We start from the raw sequence: 21,671 nt of genomic DNA on the forward strand, positions 1-21,671 counted from the left end.
CTAAAGGTGGCTTATAAAGACCCCCTAAAGGTGGCTTTTAAAGACCCCCTAAAGGTGGTTTATAAAGACCCTCTAAAAGTGCTCTTCACAAAGCTGGACTTTAAAAATTCACTCCAGTAGGTCCACTATTATTGTAAACACTACCTTCCCCCTCTCTCTCAATTTAACAGAGCCTCCTTAAATTTCTTAATCCCATTTTCCCTACAACGTCACCTTTCCTTTTTGCAATATATTTAATTTTCTGTTTTAATCAACTTCAAAATGAAATCTTCTCTGTCGCCCTGACATTGAACTCTCTTTCGGCTGCTTTAATTTCTAATGGTCCGTGGGTTTACTATTTTTCACAACATGCCTGGCTGGCTGCCTTGTCATGGCTTGCCTCTGACGAGGATACCGATGATGATGATGATGATGACACATTGCTTTGGTTTCCTTAAGCTTTAATATTATCATCCGCTCAATTTCTTACAACAACACTTGCAGATGACACGCCAGTGGGTTTTCTGCTTGTTTTTGCTTCCATTCACTCTATTTGGCCTCTTTAGTACAAATTGCCCAAGGCGGAATAAAGAAGAGTCTAAACGAGGCTGTTGCTTGGTTACACGGCTTAGCGGCAGAGTGATGCTGATGCTGATGATGGCGGTGGCAATGCCTTGACATTGACATTAGAGGAGCAACTAAACGCCAACTCAGCAACATTGAAAAGTGGCAGAGAATTCAAGGATTTCAAAGCCAGCCAAACCATTGGACAACAACAATCATTCATGGGTTGGTTCTTTGTGTAGAGGCGTGATGATGCTAATGATAATCACGAAGTTGGAAAATGCAACATCTTTAGAGGCTGTTTTTTTTTGTTTTGCACAGCCCACCAGCCAGATGACGTCTTGAACTTGAGTTTCTTTTTCCATCCATGTCACCCCGATAAGGCGGCTCTTGGAAGTTTTTCTTCTATCCTTTAGCTGTCACTTGAATGTGGCCTTCCAGTGTTGGCGTTCGGTTCCCATACCTCATTCCCTTTGCAACTTGCCACACTCGTTTAGTGTTTGATTTTATTTTGTTCTCCCATGTCCCTTTTCTTCTCTCCATGGCGAATGGAAAAGTGATTGTCATTGTCACTTCATGTTTTACAGCATCCTTAACGATGTCATCTTCGTCGTCAACGTCGTCGAATAATAATTTCATTTGCATAATTTGTGGCAGTGAATCAGTTTGTTTGTGTGGTGCAACTGAATTTTCAATGTTCATCTTCCGGGGGTTATTTCTTTGCTACATCCTGGCCGACAACATGATGTTGCTAGTTTCCACTTCCTTTCTTCTTGTTCTTCTTGTTCTACTGTTTTTCCTTTTTGTTATATTTTCTTGGCATCCTCATAAAAATGACAATGACTTTGCAAGTCTATAGCAGCAGTAGTTCCCTTGAGAGGAAAAAATTCTAAAATTTATTTAAAAAAATGCCGGATTTTATTTTTCTTTTTTTTTTTGTAATCTCAGTATTGTACACGTTTTTCAAAACAGCTTTTCATTTCATCTTTCTGCCTCTGCTTTTTCTTTTTCTTCATTTTGACTTGGTCACCGGGTCTTTGGAGAATGTTGTACAAGTGCATGATGCTTTGTGCTCTATAGCACACCGAAAAGGTCAGTCATTTCATAGGGGATTTGTTGAGCTGGCCTTTTTTTGGTTGTGGGTTGTTGGAAACATAATCGGTCTAGGAATTATTTTTCTAGTCATTTTCTGTTTGGCATTAATGATCTTTTTAAAATGAACAATTACTGAGAAATAAATATTTTTTCATGGAAAAATCTGTCATGGAGGCCAATCCTTATATTTTCAAAATATTGTAATTATTCGCCACTGATATTTTCTATAGTTTTTTTCCTTAAGTCAAATAGTACTGATCTTTCCTACAGAAAATCATCCTTCAGTCACCGACGAATGAGTTTTTTTCCAGTAGGAAAAAATTACTGAGGAATCAGTCTTTAATGCTTAAGGTTTTTTATACCCTCCACCATAGTATGGAGGGTATATTAAATTTGTCATTCTGTTTGTAACACCTCGTAATATACATTTTAGACCCCACAAAGTATATATATTCTTGATCATCATAAAAGTCTATGTCGATTTAGCGATGTCCGTCTATCCGTCTGTCCGTCTATGGAAATCACTCTAGCTTCCGAACGAACTGAAGTAGGTGGATAAAATTTTACTCAAATGTATACTATGTCTGCAGTACTTTTGGTATTGAAAATGGGTCATGTAGGTCCACGTTTTGGTATATCCCCCATATAATGGTACCTCCCGATATTCCGTACTTTTATGATTTTAGCGACATTATACACCGGAATTGTTTCAAATTTGGTATTTGAAGCTCGTAATGGGTACTACAGCCTATGACAGAAAATTGTCTGTGCAGGTCCACGACTTCATATAGCCCCCATATAATGGTACCTCCCGATATTCGGTATTTTGATGATTTTAGGGACATTATTCGCCGGAAATGTTTCAAATTTGTTATTTGGAATTCGTAATGAGCACTACAGCCTATGACAGAAAATTGTCTGTGCAGGTCCACGTCTTCGTATAGCCCAATATAAAGGTACCACCCTATATTCTGTATTCTGAAGATTTTATCTACATTATTCACCGAATTTTTTATTCAAGTTTCGCATTTGAATATTGTAATGGTTTATGAAAAAAGTTGCCTATGCAGGTCCACGTCGTCGTATGGATTCTAATATTCAGTATTTTTAAGATTTTAACAGAAGGTTTAACGGATTTTTTTTTTGTAAATTGTCCAAATCATTCCAAATGGTGGAGGGTATTCAAAGATCGACCAGGCCGAACTTACAACTTTTTTACTTGTTTCTCTATAGAAAAATCGGAAGTGAAAGATTTTTTTCTGTAAAAAATCAGGCCTCAGCGACTGAAGACACTTTCTAAAGACAAAAGTCAGGCTTCCATGACTAAATGCATTTTTTCTATAGAAAAAAATAAAGCCTCAATGACTGAGCGATTTTTTTCTAAGCAAAAAAATCAGGCCTTAGCGACTGAGGTTTTTTTTCTCTTTACCTGAGAAAATATCAGCTCTTAGCGACTGAGGGAGGTTTTTCTATGAGAAAAGTCAGTCCTCAGTTACCTAGGGATTTTTTTCTATAGAAAAAATCAGTCCTCAGTGATAAAGGAAAAAAAAAATTTTAGAAAAAAAAAAAAAAACAGAGGTCACATTTCACAATTTTCTGTGAGAAAATCCATTCTTATTCAATAGAGCATTTTTTTTATGAAAAGTAACCCCCTGTGACTAAGGCATTTGTTTTATAGAAAAAATCTGATTAATGTGTTGTGACATTTTTTTTATAGAAAAGTCATATTTTTCGTTAATACAATTTTTATTGCAAAAGTATTTGCGTCATAGACGCAGTCTTCATCAAAAACTTCTCCCATATTAAATTTCTTCCTTTAAAAAAATCGGTATAACAATTCTTTAAGAAACAATCCATTTTAATTTAAGGAAAATTAAGAATCGATTTCCTATTCATTCCAATTACGGGAATTTTTCTTTAGAAACATCATTACCAAAACCCCCCATCCCTCCTTCTTTGCACACGCAATTCTCAGATTAAATTATGGTTTATGAATTTTATGGCACCCACCTAACCCACACCCACACCCACACCCACCGAACAAAGGAAACTTATTAATATAACATTGAATAAAATGCTGATTATGGGGATATTTATGAAAGGTGAACGAAAGATGGCAGCAGTAGCTGCACACCTCAAGACATGTCAAGGTATTTACCCTAAATACATAATTTACAGACACATACATGGACAAGGTGTCCTTTGAAGCAGCAGCAGCAGCACACATACAGTAAGTGATATGACTGACACTCACAAGCACTTACTTAATGAAAAACAAAACAAAAAAAAAAAAAATAAACCTGACAATATCCTATCCTTTCAACAAGAATGCCAAGGGCAATGCGAAGATCACCACCCATCGCACCCAACCCATGACCTTTGACGAAGCGTGTGGAAGAGGACAACGAAATTAAATAAAATTCATGTTATTCATCTTGCTCTGCTGCCTTCAAATTGAAGGCCCCCTTCGAAATAAGTTCCATTAAATAACATCCTAACATTTATTTCTAACGTCTTTTCTCATGGAAAAATGGCGAGGAAAATACAAATACAAAAAAAAAAAAAAAAAAAAAAAAAACGAAATCAAATTAAATGAATTTTTGGTGGCGAATGTGGTTTAGCATTTGTACTTCACAACAAACGTTTGGTGAATTCTATACATTGCATTCAACCAACATTTTGTCTCAGGAGGGGCGGGAAGGTGCTCTTTACTTTTCTGTAGAAGAGAGAATGAATCTAGCAAGGTCGTCCCACCGACTACATGGAATTCAAGTCCCCTTACAACAGCATAAACTTTTCTTTATCCTTTCGAAATTGAATTGTGTCTGCCATGGCAGGCATCAGGCAGAAAGAAAGCTTAAAGCCTTTCGTTTCGTAACAATTCCAATGTTAGATTGAAAGTGTTGAATTTAATTTTCTTGTTTCGAAATTGTTTTATAACTAATGTCAAGAGATTAGAAAAGTCTAAAGATTTTGTGTGATTCTGTGATGTGTTTCAAGTTTTAGGGAAATGTTGGGTTATGCCAGGACCCATAGAACATAAATAATTTAATTTATCCAGTGTTAAATGGCGTATGAGTTATGACAGCACGTATACGATAGTGCATGCTTTACATATGTGGTGATTATTTAGGTGAGTTGGAAGAAGTCTACGTAGTGGAGCGAAAGGAAGTTCTTTTACTGCGAGTCGAAGCATTTCCATATAGACGAGTCGGAAGAGCCGTAGCTGAAGGAAATCTTAATAAGAGAGCTGGAGGAACTATTCAGTGACGCGTAGGGCTAAATCTTTGGATTGGAGTTCAATGAAACTTTTATATATGCCTCGTAGGAATTCTTTATATATGCCTCGGAGGTGGTCTTTATGGTGGCCGAGAAATTCATATATTAAACAAAATCAGAGTTTGGGAACTGAGGTAATCAGACCCCAGCAAATGAGACACTTTTTCTTTAGAAAAAAATTAGTGGTCATTGGACAAGTCGTTAGTGGGAGGACTGATTTTTTTTTTCCAAATTCTCTCGGTCACTGATTTTTTTCTATAGAAGTCACTGAGGACTGATTTTATTCCATTAAAAAATTTTGCATCAGGCACTAAGAACTACTTTTTATACCCTCCACCATAGTATGGAGAGTATATTAAGTTTGTCATTACGTTTGTAATACCTCGAAATATACATTTTAGACCCCGCAAAGTAAATATATTCTTGATCAGCATAAAATTCTATGTCGATTTAGCGATGTCCGAATATATATTCTAGACCCCGCAAAGTAAATATATTCTTGATCAGCATAAAATTCTATGTCGATTTAGCGATGTCCGTTCGTCTATCCGTCACTCTAGCTTCCGAACGAAATCACTCTAGCTTCCGAACGAAATGAAGTAATTTAATAAAATTTTACTCATGTATATTATTTCTGCAGGACTTTTGGTATTGAAAATGGGCCATGTAGGTCCACGTTTTGGTATAGCTGCTACATTACGGTACCTCCCAATATTCGGTATTTTGATGATTTTAGTGACATTATTCACCGGAAATATTTCAAATTTGGTATTTGAAGTTCGTAATGGATACTACAGCCTATGACAGAAAATTGTCTGTGCAGGTCCGTATATCGCCTACATAACGGTTCCTCCCGATTTTTGGTATTTTGATGATTTTAGCGACATTATTTAGCGGAATTGTTTCAAATTTGGTATTTGATGTTCGTACGGATACTACAGTCTAAGACAGAAAATTGTCTGTGCAGGTCCGTATAGCTCCGGCACATCCCGATATTCGGTTTTTTGATGATTTTAGCGACATTATTCACCGGAAATATTTCAAATTTGGTATTTGAAGTTCGTAATGGATACTACGGCCTAAGACAGAAAATTGTCTGTGCAAGTCGACGTTTTAACAGAATTTTTAACGGATTTTATTTTTTTTGAAAATTGCCAAATTCGTTCCAAATGGTGAAGGGTATTCAAAGTTCGGACCGCCCGAACTTGCAGGTTTTTTACTTGTTTTCATAAAAACAAAATTCCTCAGTTGCCAAGGGCAGTGATGTATATAGGACATGTTTTTTCTATAAGAAAATACCTGAGTAAATTAAACTAAAATTTTCTTCACTGTGAACAAGATTTTTTCGATTTGAAAAATTTCCTCAGTCACTAAGGACATGGTTTGTTCTGTAAAAAAATTTACTCAGTTTGGTGGGGCCTAATTTTTTGTGTAGAAAAATTATATCAAAGGCTTGATTCTTTTTTTTTTAGAAAGAATTCTCTCAGATTTTTTTTAACAAAATCCTTAATCTAAACGATTTTTCTCTATTGTTAATAATTACCTTAGTCACGCAAGGCTTATTTGTTCTGGAAAAACGTTTCCTCAGTCACTGAGGACTGATTTTTTCTTTAGAAAACAATACCTTCAGTCTCTAAAGACTGAATCTTGCTATAGAAAAAGTTCAGTCTTTGAAGACTACTTTTTATATTATTAAAAATTATAATAGACACAGGCACGGTCGACGAAGGGGTTCTTGTTGTAACAGACAAAACAAACTTACATGGTTATGTTACTTCGTTCAGGTTGAACGAAAGCATAACAAGTGGAGAAAGATGTAAATGTTTATAAGTGCGGTTGTAAGATTTAGAAGATTTTCCAAAGAATTTTAGTTTTATGTAATTCTTTTGTCCCTCTTCTATTGAGCTTACGATCTCGTCACTTGGGTAAAAAAATGTTTTTTGTCATAGAAGTTATTTTTTAAAATAACTTCTGGGGAGAATATCCCAGGCAAGAAACAAGGGAACTGATGAGGATTGGTGGCTCTTTCCGAAACCTAGGTATTCCCTGCCTTACCCCCTGGTAAACATTACCATCGTTCTCCACTCATAAACAAACGTTGTTTTATAAAAACAACAATAATGGGATTTTGCCTGACGATTTTGCAACAACAAAAAAAAATTAAAAATTATCTTAATCACAGAGAAGTGATTTTTGGATACTTAGATCTTAGTTCTACAGGTAGAAAATCCCAATACAATGATTGGAGATTGTTCCCTTAAGAAATTCATGCGTATACATGTCGTCAATAAGTATACGCACAAGATTACCCAAAATTGTTTATTTTTTATAGCATATCCCAAATGACACACATTTTTTGGCAATTAAATCAATATTTACTGGCCTTAAACAGCTCTCGGTAAATAATCGCATAATTGTCTTTGACATTTCTCATTATGGTCACCATTATGAGACAGACGACGCCTGACGAAGGTCATAAACCAATACTAACAAGGACCAGACAAAATAAATTGCCTTTGTAATCCTATTTGTGTTTGTGACAGCGGCCTATTTGAATGGTTTATTTCGGTCTTTTGGGGGTAAATATGCGAAGAGTTCGACATAATGGTGTTCGGGTGTACTTAAAACATGACAGATTGTCAGTTTAAGAACTTTTTTGTTGGCTATCCGACAATTGCTGTGTGTTGTACGCAGTACTGAATTATATGCTTGGGTATAACGAGAGGTTTTCGTACATAATAATTGGCGATATAAATCGTGTTTTATTTTTTTACTAAAGGATATCATTTTATTGGGTTTCATTTCCATAAGGTTTCAATTTAAAAAAAAAAAACTCAATTACATCACGTTCAACGAGTTTATGGACCTTTTCTAAGCTCTGTCACACTGTTTCAAAATGGTTATTTATATTTTCTCGCATATCCTTAAAATTTATGGAATTTTATTACAGTATCTTTCTGAAAAATATAGCATTTTCTAAGGCATACAAACTCCAAATGCCATCTTTCTCCCCACTCCATACGACAAAGACAACCCATAAATATAAATGTTATACGGAGGAGAGTCTATTTAAATATGAACTCGAAATTTCTTGCAAATGTATTTGTTAAAATTAGCATTTGTTTTGTAGCAGAGAATATTACGAAAAATGTAAATAATTTGTATTCATTTCCGTTACAAATAAAAATGCATTACTTTCTTTTGGGGGCGTCTTTATGGCGTATAATTTATACCAGCATGTATACGTTACAGAGGACCAGTGAATAAAATTTGAAGAGTGTTGAGGGCAGAGAATGAATTCAATTTGTATAGACTTGTTTACGTTGTTATTTTAGATACTTGACTACCCTTGGTTTGAATGGATTGTCTGTAGTACTTAATTTTTTGGAAGAAATAATTTTATTAATGTACATAGAATTATCACCACATATTTGTAAATGAAATGAAATTATTATTAATTTAGAGAAGTGAATAAGTGATTTATGTTTAGGAGTCAACATGCGGCATTTTAAAAGGAATACAATCCCTACTCAGTCAATCAGTTTTCTATAGAAAAAAATCAGACTTCAGTGTGCTTAAGGTATTTTTTTTATAGAAAACAATAAATATTTGTATGTTCCGCCGGGTCGAACATTGAATACGCTCCACCATTTGGAACGAATTTGGCAATTTTCAAAAAAAAAAAAAAAAATAAATAAATAAATAAAAGGAATACAATCCCTAATCAGTCACTCAGTTTTCTATAGAAAAAAAATCAGACCTCAGTGTGCTTAAAGTGTTTTTTTATAGAAAACAATAAAAAATTTGTAAGTTCCGCCGGGTCGAACTTTGAATACGCTCCACCATTTGGAATTTTCAAAAAAAAAAAAATAAATAAAATAAATTAAAATCTGTTAAAAATTCTGTTAAAATCTTAAAAACTACTGAATGTAGCCGTTATATTAGGGTTTATAAGACGACGTGGACCTGCACAGACAATTTTCTGTCATAGGCTGTAACATCCATCAAAATACCGAATATCGCTATACGACGCCATACGAAGATAATTTTCTAATTTAGGCTGTAGTATCCATTATGAACTTCAAATACCAAATTTGAAGCATTTGCGGTGAATAATGTCGCTAAAATCATCAAAATACCAAATATCGGGAGGGTACCGTTATATGGGGGGCTATACGAAGACGTGGACCTGCACAGACAATGTTCTGTCATAGACTGTGGTATCCATTACGATCTTCAAATACCAAATTTGAAACAATTCCGGTCAATAATGTCGCTAAAATCATCAAAATACCGAATATCGGGAGGTGCCGTTATATGGGGGGCTATACGAAGACGTGGACCTGCACAGACAATGTTCTGCCATAGACTGTGGTATCCATTACGATCTTCAAATACCAAATTTGAAACAATTCCGGAGAATAGTGTCGCTAAAATCATCAAAAAACCGAATATCGGGAGGGTACCGTTATGTGGGGGCTATACGAAGACTTGGACCGGTCCAGACAATTTTCTGCTTTAGGCTGTACTATCTATTACGAACTTCAAATACCAATTTTGAAACAATTCCGGTCAATAATGTCGCTAAAATCATCAAAATACCGAATATCGGGAAGTGCCGTTATATGGGGGCTATACCAAAACGTGGCCCATTCGTTCGGAAGCTAGAGTGATTTCCACAGACGGACATTTGAGACACTGAGACATTTTTTTCTATAGAAAAAATCAGACCTCAGTGTGACTGAGACATTTTTTTCTATTGAAAAAAATCAGACCTCAGTGTGACTGAGACATTTTTTTCTATAGAAAAAAATCAGACCTCAGTGTGACTGAGACATTTTTTCTATAGAAAAAAATCAAACCTCAGTGTGACTGAGACGAATTTCTTCTATAGATAAAATCAGACTATAATGTGACTGACGCATTTTTTCTGACCTCAGTGTGACTGAGACGAATTTCTTCTATAGATAAAATCAGACTATAATGTGACTGACGCATTTTTCTGACCTCAGTGTGTGTTCACGGATAAGTGAACATGTTTTTATAATAAAAGAGAATAGCGGGGCTACCTAGTGTAGATGAGAGGGATTTGTTAAACTGGGATCTTCTTAATACAGTCCACATGAAATAAGATAAGAAAATGTGGTGAGCAGACCTTCGAGTTAGAAATAAATAATACAGAATTTTCAATTGCTGCATGTGTTATGGTGGAGTTAGATTATGGGATGTAATCTTTACTCAGACTGATAAGCAAGTGCAGCATGTTTGCTTGCCACATGTGAGATAGCTATGCGTGTGTATGACCTCCCCCTAAGGTTTATGGTGGCATGGTGCATATGCATGTGTACGGTTGGTATCTATCTCTCTCTCTCATTTACACTTAGTTATAATTTAGGTTAAGTCATATTATCACAACTAGTTCTTAAGAAATGTTTTTAATAAATAAATTCAGTGTCTTACAAACGCTCAAACGGAAAAGACGTTTGGTCTTTTAAATGATCCCAATTTACAGTGTGATTGGTCATTTTTTTACTGGCCTCTTTTCTACCGAAAAAATCAGGGCTCACTGTGACTGAAACGAATTTTTTCTATAAAAATGTCAATTTTTATTAATTTATTATATTTATTTAAAATGAGCTTAATTATTAAAATTTACTTGACTTAAATAGCTCTTCATAAGGCTTCTTCTCGAAATACATAAAATCTCCCCCAAACCAACAATTATATTCGAAATAATTTCAACTGCAACTAATTGCAAACATATTAAAGCCAAACCCTTGAATTCCATCATAAGCATGAAAAACTTAACGGAACAAAGGGAAACAAATAAACTAGCTAAGAGAAAACCCACAACAAAACAAACTATGACCATAAACTATTGTAAATAACAAGAAACCGCACAATTTATTTTCATTTGAAATTTATTCTTTGTTGTATTTGGATGGTTTTACTAGTTGAGAAACAAAAAAAAAAAAAAAAAAAAAAAAAACGAAAAACTGGAAACGCAAAACCGCCCAAACAGAACAGCAGAAAAAAAAAAAAAACAATAAATTGAATAATATCCATCCCCTTTCATCATAGCCGCCAAACAACTGAACTCATTTAAGTTGGTTGGTTGGTTGGTCATATAAGTACATTGTACGGAAAATGGTACGAATTACAAAAGCTTTCGTGGAATTGGAAGCCGGACGAAAAAAGAAAACCTAGTTGCACAGCAACAAAATAATGCTGTACAATATTGCAAATGGGAATTTTTCACAAATTCTGCAAACCATACCATCCTTTTTTTTTTGATGTCTACCAGGAAAAAAATGTTGCCAAAAAATGTTGTTGTTGTGAATTTTGGAGAATTCTTTTGCATGATTTGCTGGGTAGTGGGAATTTTGATACTAGTGTGAGTTCTCCAAATATGAGCACTTTTTCTCCGCCCTTCGCTAGTCAAAAAATATTGGTACCCCCATCAAGCTCTTCTGAAAATTATGTTAACTATCAACTATCCTTGTTGAAATAATTTATGGACTGTACTGTAGTTGTAATGAAATTGAATATCCTTTTGTTGAATTTCTCAACTTTGTAGTGACTAAAAAGGGGAAAAAACGAACACAGTTTCAACCATTTAAGTGACATTAAATGTTTCATTTGTCATTGCGGTGAATTTAATTAATGCTAGCCAGGAAAACCGCAAATTTGTTTTTGACCGATATTATGTGGTCGGTACGTTGTGGCATGTTCTATGTCTAAAATGTGTAGCGAGTTAATAAAAACTAAATGGAATAATAAATTAAATTAGTTGTAGTTAATTTTATAATTGAAGCTCGCAAAAGAATTTAATTTTGTGAAATTGGGACTGCGGGGCGTATGAAAGATGTCAAAAGTTATACGCCGCATGGATGTGCTGTGAATTTAAAATAAAATCAATCGAAAAAAGATTACATTAAAAATCTCCAATTTGTATAAATTAAATTAATATACATAAAAATAAATTAAACCGGTAAGGAAAAGTCGAAAGTCGGGCAGGGCCTACTATATATGATACCTTACACCACTATGCATATTTAGTAGAGCCCCCGTAAGATAAGAATTTATATTGGGAATTTATTTGAAGTAGATCATACCACCTATCAACCTATAAGTTTAGGGCACTTATAATTTGGTTTCAGAGGGAATATGGGAGGCATATCAAATTCTAAATCCATTTTCGCCAATCCAAATTTGACCGACACATTTTTATCTTTTATACCAAGTAACATTGCCTGATATCACTACGAGAAGAATTATATTAACATTTAAAAAAGCAGCTAAGTTCGGCCGGGCCGAACTTTAAATACCCTCCACCATTTCGAAGGAACCTGAAAATTAAAAAAAAAATCCGAAAACAGACACTTTATGGGGGGATATACGAAATCGTGAACCTACATACGAAATTGTTTGTCATAGGCTGTAGTACCCAGTACGAACTTTAAATACGAAATTTGAAACAGTTCAGGTGAATAATGTCGCTAAAATCATGAAAATACCGAATATCGGGAGGGTACCGTAATATGGGGGCTTTACGAAAACGTGGACCGACAGACATCGCTAGATCGTCTTAGAATTTTACGCTGATCCAGAATAAATACGAAATTTGAAACAGTTTAGGTGAATAATGTCGCTAAAATCATGAAAATACCGAATATCGGGAGTTACCGTAATATGGGGCTATACGAAAACGTGGACCGACAGACATCGCTAGATCGTCTTAGAATTTTACGCTGATCCAGAATATATATATTTTGTAAGATCTATTATATTTCGAGGAGTTACAAATGGAATACTCCCTCCATAGAATGGTGGAGGGTAAAAAAAATATATATCGGAGCTGAGTTCCACCAAATAGAAACAGACGTCCCCAAATTCACTCCATTTGGGCTGATATAAGCCATTATTTGCACAATAAACCTGAAATCAGATTAAGGATGTATATTTGAGCTATATCCAAATCTGAGCCGAACTCGATAAAATTTGGCAAATTTATTTCTGAGCTCTATAAGATATCTAGTACCAAATAGTGCATATTACAAATGTGAGGGACTTAAAGACCAAATCGGATGAAACATATATATGGAAGCTACAGCTATCTCTGAACCGATTTTCACTAAATTTGATGTACTTGCTTCTAGACTGAATTCGGTCGGATGTGTCTAAATCCAGGTCATTTGAACCGATCTTGATAAAATTTAAATCGGATGAAACATATATATGGAAGCTATAGCTATATCTGAACCGATTTTCACCAAATTTGATGTTCTTGCTTCTAGACTGAATTCGGTCGGATGTGCCAAAAACCAGGTCATTTGGACTGATATTGGAAATTTGGTGCACAATTAACCCGAAATCGGTTGATTTTTACCAATCCTTGGGCCAAACAAATATTGTTTGGAAAATTTCATCTCTATCGGATAATACGGATAGACGGACGGACTGACATTCATAAGTCGACTCATAAAAATAAGAATTAATTTTTTTTTGCAACAGTGCGATAATCTGTTTATTTCAAACATAAATTTTGTATCGGAAAGTATTTCCATCCAGATTTTCGACTTAACCTATACCTCCTAGGCTTGGCACAATGGGTTGTGCTTAAAACTTTAGGATACAAAAATTAAATTAAATTACTTTAAATTACGTAATTTTCCTAAACGTATTGCATTAAAATCCACTTTTTCTGTTACCCCACATACCAATTGTGTTTATTTCAAATGTATAACTCCCAACCCCCTCGGTGTCACCACAACACCAGTGTTACTTAATTTAGAAATTTTTACAGCTTTTCCATTGTTTATTTATGTTTCTCTTTTTTCTATTCCATTCTCTTCTCTTACAGCCCACTCACAAAATGCAATCGGGTGAAGGTGCTCCCACAATTTCGTTGCAGTTGGTGCCAAAAATGTTAGCCCCATTGGTCAGCCTATGGGTGCCGCAGGCATTTGTGGTCTCCTTCAAATTGGAAACGGATGAAAATCTATTGATTACCAAAGCCCGAGATAGTTTGAGCAAATACAAGCACAAGGTAAGTGTTGCAATACAATGTATACAAAGTGTTTAATTTTTTTTAAAGACTTTAAACGTTTTTAGTTTTCCTGGAACTTTTGGTTCAAAAAAAAAATGTTATAAAGTTTGATTTCGGTATTCAAAGTTAAAAATCCAAAATTAAGAATTCCATTCAGGTTGATTGCAAATTCCAACAGAAGTTTTTCAAAATTGAGTATTCAAGGGTCTGAAACAAAAATGTTTCATATCTTCAGTATTGGTCCTCTCCTGCAACTACCCATGTTAGAGAAAGGTCAGGTGCAAATAAAGTAACCTTTGTAGGAATAATGACCTTCAAACGGCCAATAAAACCGTCACACAATGCCGAAGAATGTTGCTCTGCGGTATTTTGGCCCAATCCCGGCGAAGCGCTCGCTTGAGGTGATCGACACTTTGGTATTTTTTAGTGTCAACCTTGCTTTTCAAAATACTCCACACACAATAGTCCAACGGATTGGTATCCGGAGATTTTGGTGGCCATTGTGCGCTGGAAATGAAGCAAGGAACTCATTTTGTAACCATTCTTGGGTGGCGCGTGCTGAGTGCGATGCTGCTGTATACTCTTGGAATATCCAAGATCTGCGGCCAAAATGTTTGCGTTCCCAAGGCTATAATACACCCTCCAGAATATTTTCGCGATGATATTCGGCATTCGATTGATACGAGCGGAGAGCGACCATCTGCTGTTATGGCTGCCCACACCATCACCATGGCCGGCGCTTGAGTTCTGGTGGCCAACCGAAGGTGGACATTTTCAGCTGACATCTTTGGCAAGTAAACACGACCATTTTGTTTTTGTACAAACTGTTGGACAGCGAATGTTTTCTCATCGGAGAAAACCAAATTCAGCAGTTCACCACTTTCGGCCAAGCGAAGCAACACTTTAGCTCTTTTGAGTCTCTTTCTTTCCGTTGCGGTGTAAGTTCTTGCACTTTTTGGCGGTGTAAGTTCTTGTACAATGGCTTTACCCCGAGCTCATTTTTCAATATTTGCCGAATGGAATATTGCGATATGTTCAACTCACGAGCCATTTTTCGGCCACTGCGACGCGGGTTTCGAACAAGTCGTTTCTTTACTTTTCGAACCATTTCTGCTGATGTTGCTCTTTTCTACCGTCCACTTCCTTGACGTCGGCCTACGCTACCAGTATCACGGTAACGAGCGATGGTACGAGACACAAAAGATTTATTTACATTTAAATGCTGGAGTGCTCTAAGTATAGCCACTTGTGGTTTTCCAGCCAAATATAAAGAAATCACACTATCACGCTTGAATTCCATCACGAATAATTTTTTTCTGAAAATCCTCACCAAATGCTTTTGTACGTTTGTAAACAATATAATGAGCTGGCACTGGAAAAGTTTTAACAGCTGTCGGACGAGTGGCTTAGAATTGACAGCAGTCATTTTGTTGGTTGCAGTTTTTTAATCTCATCCTGTATTTGGACCCTGGTTTTCCTTTTTTTTAAGTATCTCATGACTGAAAATATGAAATATTTTTTAAGAACATCCTAGTAAATAAGCGTATAGTTTTCATATAATTCAATCTATAACCGAGAGTCTCAAGACATTTCTTCAGTAAAAATCGTGGTATTCTGCATTTTAAGAATATTTACTGGCGTTTGTAAATAGGACAAACCTTGCCATTTGGCCGTATAAGCCTAGCATATAAAACTTAAGGATATACCTATCGATAAACCGACTGATACTTTCTAATTTGTTTTATTTCATAATATTAGAATAATGTCCACAGTCAGGTATTGTATACCGACATTTGTGCTTATGAACTTTAATAGCGTCCTCTGTTTCAGAAGCCTTTCTAGAAATCCTACATTTAATGTCATGACATTTTCAAGTACTTCCTTCCCTCTCTTCAAAAATTGTCCACACCTGTTGTTGGTTTTTTTTTTATAAATATATGTGTCCATATACACATTTTTCAATAATCAACAAAAATCCGCAATCCAATGATATTTTTAAATTTCACAAAAAATGTTTTAACATCTATTTTCTGAATTCCAAATTAAAATTTTTCTAATATCAAACGTGTTTCACATACTAACAAACAAACAAACAAAACGAAAAATAAAAAACGATGACATTATCTTTGCTAGTTGACAGCAGTTAACATCCTTCCACTGGGAGTGTGTGTGTGTGTGTGTTTGTTTCTCTCTAAACATTTGTAGGTGTGTATTGTTTTATAAACAAATATCCTGTTTTGTTTATCTTGAACACATGTAAACAAAGGCAACACAAATTGTGAACATTGGAAAAAAAGGATATTTCACTTTAGTTTCTGTAGCTGTATTTGTCTATGTGTGGGTGTATGTTGTGCATATATGTGTTTCCATTCGCATTCGAAAACACTTGTCATTCGCACAAATAGCAATGGCCAAGCTATGGCAGTGGCAATGGACATAGAAGGAATGTAAGTGAATGTTTTGTAACTGCAAACTCTCTCTCTCTCTCTTCGCTTCCATAATTTCACTTCCACGTATCTATGTAATTGTGTCCTTTAAAACACATTCACCCACACACACACACATTCTTTTGTAGTGCTGTGCCCCCTCTCGATGGTTGTGAAACTGCAGGTTGTCATCAAAGTATTTACACAATAATTCAACACAAACGCCATGTCCACTCGAATAGTTTAGGACATCATTTACACCCTTTTTGGGGGCGAAGATGGCAAAGGGACCCAAGTTGAATTGTTTAAATTAAAAATAACAAGTTAAAAAGTATCAATCGGTTTTGCCGACATTTGTGTACCCTCAGCCAAATAATCGAATAATTTGAAATATATGTATTTTGACTTTTGTTACGGTTATTCAAATTGTTGGCCATCTATGAGTGAGTTCCGAAGGAATGCGCCAATATTTTCCATTTCGTATCGGACCTAAATAAATATGATAAAATATTTATATGAGATATGTGATAATTTTAGAAAATGTTGAAAGATATACCAAGTCTGAATGGAATCGAATGTTAATTTCACGTTTTATGAGCTTTATGGATATTCAAAATGTTGATCCTTTGTGGAGGAGGTACCAGAAGGAGTGGACCGATATGTCACATCTTCACAGCAGATCTTGTGTTAATGGAAATCATGGGATGTGTGAAATATGAGGGAGTGAGTATAAATAATGGGATGTGTGAAATGTACCAAGTCTGAAAGGAATCGAATGTCCATTCGCGCTTTACGAGCTTTATAGATATTCAGAAGGAGTAGATCGATATATTCCATTCTCATATCAAACCAAAGGTTAATTAAAATATTGTGATATGTGTAATTGAAGACAATCGGAATCCTACATCACATTTGATAAGAGTTATAATTATGTAATCTTTTGATCCTTTGTGGGGGAGGAACTTGATGATTCATTTTTTGTCCATTTTCGCACCTGACCTAGCACTGATGAAATATTACCAGAAAGAGTGAACCAGAAAAATCAACCGATAATGACCTCTCCGAACTTGATCTAAGTTTGATAGTAATATTACGATGTACAAATCGGATACTCCCTCGAAAGTTATCGTGCGCACCAGCCAGCCAGACAGGCGGACGGACATCGCTAGATTGGTTTCTAAGAGACCTAGAGTTTCGATGAGGCACGTTTTGGTTTTATCAAAATGTGAGGGTGAGATAAAAAAAACTGCAACAAAGTCAAACGCCATAATTTTTACATTTTTTTAAATTTTATTGAATGAAAGCAAAAATGTCGGAATAGCATCGAATTTTAGAATAAGATAGATTTGTTCGAATTGTCACCTTTGAAACACACGATACCCGAATGTTGCTCTGCGGTATTTTGGCCCATTCCCGGCGAAGCGCTTGCTTGAGGTGATCGACACTTTGGTATTTTTCAATGCCAACCTTGCTTTCCAAAATACTCCAGACACAATAGTCCAACGGTTTGTTATCTGGAGATTTTGGTGGTCATTGTGAGCTGGAAATGAAGCGAGGAACCATTTTGTAACCATTCACGGGTGGCGCGTGCTGAGTCCTGTTGCAATGTCCAAGGTCTGCGGATAAAATGTTTGCGTGCCCAAAGCTTTAATACACCTTCAGAATATTTTCGCGATAATATTTGGGATTTATTCTGATGTCATGTATACGAGCGGAGTGCGACCACTTCTGTTATGGCGGCCTACACCATCACCATGGCCGGCGCTTGAGTACTAATGGCCAACCGAAGGTCTAGATTTTTAGTTCACCCCTTTGGCTATAAACACAATCATGTTATTTGTTTACAAACTGCTGGACAACGAATGTTTTATCATCGGAGAAAACCAAATTCCGCAGTTCAACATTTTAACATTTTAGCTCCTTTGAGTCTTTTTCTTTCTGTTGCGGTGTAAGTTCTTACAATGTAATTTCAATGGCTTTACCCTGAACTTATTTTTCAATATTGGAATATTGCGATATGTTCAGCTCACGAGCCATTTTTCGGCCACTGCGACGCGGGTTTCGTTTCTTTACTTTTCGAACCATTTCTGCTGATGTTGCTGTTTTCTTCCGTCCACTTCCTTGACGTCGGGCTACGCTACCAGTACCACAGTAACGAGCGATGGTACGAGACACAAAAGATTTATTTACATTTAAATGCTGGAGTGCTCTAACCATAGCCATTTGTGTTTTTCCAGCCAAATATAAAGAAATCACTCTATCACGCTTGAATTCCATCACGAATAACTTTTTTTCTCACCAAAATGCTTTTGTACGCTTGTAAACAATATAATGAGCTGTCACTGGAACAATTTAAAGGCTGCCAGACGAGTGGCTTAGGAATGACAGCAGTCTGAAGTTGGTTGCATTTTTTAATCTCACCCTGTATACCCTGTATATATAAAAAATAGGGACAGTTTGGGCTAGTTTATTTTTTACCATAAACTTAATTAAACGATTTTTTATATCACAGGTAAAGTCATCAGCTCAGATTGCGTCAATGGGTTTTTTTTAATTGATTACCCTTTATTTGCATTCTCAGAAATAGTTTACGTACTTTCATGTACTTTTTTATGTTACCATTGAACTATACATTTCTTTATAATAATTGTTCTCATTGTATTTATGTTTTTGTTTCTTTTTTCTTTGCAGTTGGTTATTGCAAACATTTTGCAAACACGTAAACACCGCGTGGTCTTTGTAACGCCAACCAGCTCCTATGAAGTACACCTGAGTAGAGAACAAGCACTGCAAGGCCTTGAAATTGAGGAACCAATTGTTGCTGATGTAGTAAGTACCAAAAAAAAAAAAAAAAAAAAAAAAAGGAAAAACTTTTGCTTTTCTTTGGCGTGTTTGTTAAGTTATTGTTGCTGTTATTATTGCCGTTGTATGTGGGGCCTAGAAACGTTGGCCTTTTTAATTTTCATTGGGTCTGTGTTGTCGTTAGGCAGCAAACTAAAATAAATAACATTTTAGAATGTTAAAAGGGGCACTGGAATGTTATGGACTTTGTTTGAACTTTTGACTTCGTCTTCTACTCCTTCTTCTTCTTCTTTTGGTGAACAACGTCAAACACAAATTTTAATATTAAAATAGGGGGAAAGGTACGATTTTAACCTTTTGACTTCATTAGGCCATGCATAATATACACAAAAATGAGAAAGTTTTGTAAATTCTCTTGACGTGAAATTAATATTTAAAGAGGTTGTTTCTTTTGTAGGCTTGGAAATTTATTGCAATAAACAGTACATATATGCGCACCATAAACTTTTGGAATAATAGAAAAAAAAAAAAAACATTTTTAAAAAGTTTTAAAATTGTCGCATATGTTTAAAACAAATTAAATAAATATTTCATATTTTACTGTGCCCGCTATTTCATCAGCAAATAGTCCACCATCGAATTTAAATTCGTTCTAAAATTTGTTTTAGACCTTTTTAGTACTCAAACTGCACAACTTAAGCAGTTTGATAATTTTTTTTTAGTCAAAACTTCATTACATTTTCCTACTTTCAGGGTTTTATATATATTTTTCAAGTTTTTCCGAAAGAATAATAGAAAAATGTTTGCCTTTTACACCAAAAAGTCTTTAAAATCTTTGAAACTTAAGGATGATACGAATGAGATAAAAAACTGCAACAAAGTCAAACGCCATAATCTTATATTTTTTTTAATTTTATTGAATGAAAGCAAAAAATGTCGGAAATAGGAATAAGTTTAGATTTGTTCGAATGGTCAACTTTGGCACGAATTGTGACCTTCAAACGGCCAATGAAACCGTCACACGCTGTCCGAATGTTGCTCTGCGGAATCTTGCCATTCCCGGCGAAGCGCTTGCTTTAGGCGATCGACACTTTTGTATTATTTAGTACCAAACTTGCTTTCCAAAATACTCCAGACACAATAGTCCAACGGATTAGTATCCGGAGATTTTGGTGGCCATTGTGCGCTCATTTTTTAACCATTCTTGGGTGGTGATTCTTGGTGCTGAGTTTCTTGGAATGCCCAACGTCTGCGGCCAAAATGTTACGTGCACAAAGCTTTATACACCCTCCAGAATATTTTCGCGATAATATTCGGCATTTATTCTGATGCCACGGTCGATTATTGCGAGCGGAGAGTGACCATCGGCTGTCATGGCCGGCTCTTGAGTTCTGGTGGCAACCGAAGGTGCAAATTTCAGTCAGTTAACAGTTCATTACTTAATTTAGCTATGTTTGTACGCCCGTTTGTCAGGTTGGGTGCGGCAGAGTACTCTCGAAGAGAATATATGATTTCGTCCAATTTTTTTCTTTGTCTGTAGAGACCCTCTAACAAAATTTTATTTAAATCCTCGTTTTTAAGAAGTCATCTGTGGAAAAAAACGTTTTAAAATCAAAGATTGTTGCTTCAGTTCCATAAAATGTATAAGTACCATCTATTATCATTATTGTTTTGTAATTTCTATTTTTTTTTTTTATTGATAAACTTGTTCCTTTCCACACACCTCTACAATAATATCCATCTTCTTTGCAGGTACAAAACACAGTGAGTTCATAAATTCCGGTATGTCTCGACAATGACCAATGTCAATGCGACAGCGACAACACAACAACGGCATCACATGCAAGTTGATTGTCGCGTGACAACGCCGCATTTTTGTCGATTGCTGAATCCTGGACCTGGTATTGGACGACGGTATTAAAATTCATTAAAATTAAAAAGAACAAACACAACGAACAAAAACACCAAAAAACAGCTGGAAAAGCAACAACAAATAACCCACATAACTCAAACAACAAAAACAATTTGAAATATACTCTATGCAAATTAGAACAACAACACTCCCTGAAAAAAAACGGCGCAACTCTATAACCCCAACAGCAACGCCCATGAATTAACATATATCAGGTAAACAAATTATCTTTATTGGAATTATACCCCCCACACTGGCTCCCAAATGATTTAACATCACCATCGCCCATCACCCCACCCGCTGCTCAGAAGTCATCACACCACCTATCTATTGGGCAATTTCGGCATTTTCGCCCAATATGGGGACTCTACATTGCGTGTGTGCACGGTAGTAGGTAGGGGAGTAAAATTCCTAATTTGTATTTTCCCTAGTGATAAATGGGTAGTTATCTTATTTTATTCTAAATTAAGTTTTTTGTTTAGTTTCTCAACTTCATTTTCTTCACCGTCCTCTTTTTATATAAATATCTTAAAAACATAATTATAGTTTTATAAGTTTATAAATA

The 21,671-nt window shown here is 35.5% G+C and overlaps 1 pseudogene; it reads left to right on the forward strand.

Moving 5' to 3' along the window:
* The window catches only part of LOC131800907 (phosphopantothenate--cysteine ligase-like), a 62,983-nt pseudogene extending 41,849 nt beyond the window's left edge, over window positions 1-21,134 (forward strand).
* Window positions 21,135-21,671: the final 537 nt, after the last annotated feature.

Source organism: Musca domestica, unplaced genomic scaffold, assembly GCF_030504385.1.
Source record: "Musca domestica strain aabys unplaced genomic scaffold, Musca_domestica.polishedcontigs.V.1.1 130, whole genome shotgun sequence".
Taxonomy (NCBI): Eukaryota; Metazoa; Arthropoda; class Insecta; order Diptera; family Muscidae; genus Musca; species Musca domestica.